Below are 2,978 nucleotides of genomic sequence, written 5' to 3' on the forward strand. Positions count from 1 at the left end.
CACACACACACACACACACACACACACAAACACACACACACACACACACACACACACACACCTTTGAAGGTTCTTCCTCACCTAATTTAGGGTTGGTCAGTTTCAAGGTTGGTCAGGAACTATTGTGTAAACACACCCTCATCAGACTCTTCGAGTCATCTTGGTTTTAAGACTTTTGTCTCAGGACATGAGATAAAGCCAGCTGTCTTGGAAAGTTCTTTTGTTTGTTGTTGTTGTTTGTTGCCTAGTCATGGCCCCTCCAGTGCATGGGCTGGCCAGGCTGCTGGGGAAGAGGTACAAGTGCAGGAATGTGCCTGTTCTACATTCATCTTTTTTAATATTTCCCCCAACAATGGCCCTTTTTCTTATTTCTCTGTCTACCAGGGAATCTGTTTGACTCCTAGTCCCTCACTTGGACAAAATAAAACAAAATTTTAGGAGATACAACCACCATAATGGAGGGTGGAAAATCTAAAATCACAGTTCTAACCAATTCTGTTTCTGGGCAAGAGTCTTGATCACAGACAGACATCGAGCAGGTTCCTCCCATTGCCCATGCATGGAACATTCTCCTATCTTCCCAGTGTATCTCAGAAGCCATCACCTCTATGACTTAGCATGCCTCACATACATCCTAAAAACCTTTCTGCACATATACTCACATTGAGTAGTCTGGATCACAATTGAATTTTAGGGAATCCAATTATTAGCCATACCCAACAATACATCTATTGACATATTCTCTAGAGGTTGGGCTAGGACTCTGTCGTCACAAATCCTATAGACATATTCAATGTTCAGTTTTCCCTAAGAGTCACTAGCCTTGTCTACTGGTTAACACATTAGCTTAATATTAGAATCAGCAAGGGAATTTTAAAGCCTGTGGTGTAGGATATCCCCAAGAATATCTGTACTCTAAAATAATACAAATATTCTAGCTCTTATTCACATTCGATACCCATACCTTTTATCAATCACATGAATATACATATGTATACATTGAAATACACACACAGAGAACATTTAAACAAGAATTTTTGAGAATCAGTATTCTTATAGTATATTTACTATACATATACTTTATTATTCTCCAATTGAAAAAAAAAAAGTCAGGCAAGCTTTTAGAGGCAGGCAGACCTCTTTGAGTTCAAGGCCAGCCTGGTCAACCAAGCAAGTTCCAGAGCAGCCAGAGTTACACAGAGAAACCTGTCTCAAAAAAACCTAAATGAATAAATATAAATTAAAAATAAAATCATAAATCAAATATTTATTTGATGGTCAATGTCTTCCCATGGGATAAGTCAAAATAACAATTTAAAAGCAGGTAGAACTTTATATTTTCAAAGAATCTTTAAAATTTAGTTTATTGAACCATATAAACAAAAGAATTATGGGTTGTCCTCAATGTTAAAACTGCTATTCAGTTACATAATTATTAAATGGCTTTTGCTTTTAAAAGGTAAATGTCTATATGTTATAATTCCTCCAGAATTTATAGTAATCTTGAAGAAATGGCATTTACAAATATATAAAATAACCACCAGCTCTGACCAGTAAATTTAATTGTAATACTTTCATACAAATGCTAGAGATAAAACTGTAAAACAGGTTTCTCTGATTTCTATTTGTTTTTTTCTCTAAACATAGGAAAAATTACATTTAAAATCTTCAAACTCATCTTAGACTAAGAACTAGCAAATTAAAACAAAATGTTACTTGAAATCTTGATATTAGGAGAGTGTTGTTATTAAGAATGGTATTGAGTATGTGGCTTTATGATAATTCTATATTTGTGAGAGTTAACATCAAATTGGTCCATTCACTCATAACTTCAAGCACTGATGAAAAAGGTATAGTGATGTAACCTTTGTTTTAAATTCCTTTAAAAGCCAGCCTTTAAGCATTTCTCCAGTATTTCAATAGGTAAGCATTAATAACAAAGCTGAAAAAAAATATTAGAATTCACATTAAGATGTGATTTTCTTCCCATATGCGGGTGCAAGGCAATGTTTCTTTTCATTACAAAAATTTACAACTCACACATAGGGAAGTGTAGGGAATTCTTCAAATACATTATTTTCCTGGTGTCTTAATCTCTACTCCATTAGCAACTTTCTTTGGGTAAATATCCCCAGCTCTGGCATTTCTAACATCTTGGATATCCAAGGCAACTTCAACTTTATAGCTTATTTCTCTAATGTCTAAGATCCATACATGACCTTCTGGGCTCCTCCAAAAGGCATGGGTCACTTCTTCAGCTCTGCCTTCTGTAGTTCTCTAGGCTCTGGTTGACTACATTCCACTGCTGCTGCTGTTCTTAGTGGTCAACTCATGGTAGTGTCATCTCTAATACACTGGGGTCTTCCATTGCAACTAGGCTTTACCAATAGCCTCTCATAGGCTCTCTTTATGGTGCCAAGCCTCAATTCCTTTGCATGACCCCTTCAGTCTATCAACTGCAACTGAGGCTGCACTTCATGACCCCTTCATGCCTTCAAAACTAGTCCCACCTGGGTGATTCTTACATATTACCAAGTCCAGTTGCCAGCACAATGTCTATTTCTGGAACACAGCTTCTTTGTGCTCTCAGAAAACCCTTCCAGGAAAATATCATGTCAATGATGTTGGTCTCTTCTTAATCACTGCTAATTTCTTAGCTCCAGCTAACCAGCATCAATTGTCCCAGAAAACCCTTCTACTCTTGACTCTAAAGCCAGAGCCACATGGCTGAAGCTGCCAAATTCTGTGGCTTGCTAGGCTGGAACACGGCCCCCTTGTTCTATTATATTACCACCATCTTTCTGTTTTTCAGCTCCTGTACTCCCTAAGCTTGGCTGCCTTAAAACTTGATCTGTAGACTGACCTGGAACTCAGAGATCTGCAAGGCTCTGTCTCCTAAATGCTGGGATAAAAGCATGTGCCATCACAACCTGGACCTAAGCCTTTTTTACCTTTTCACAAGATCTTTATAAGTTCTA

Source organism: Mus pahari, chromosome 9 (genome assembly GCF_900095145.1).
Source record: "Mus pahari chromosome 9, PAHARI_EIJ_v1.1, whole genome shotgun sequence".
In the NCBI taxonomy this organism is placed as follows: Eukaryota; Metazoa; Chordata; class Mammalia; order Rodentia; family Muridae; genus Mus; species Mus pahari.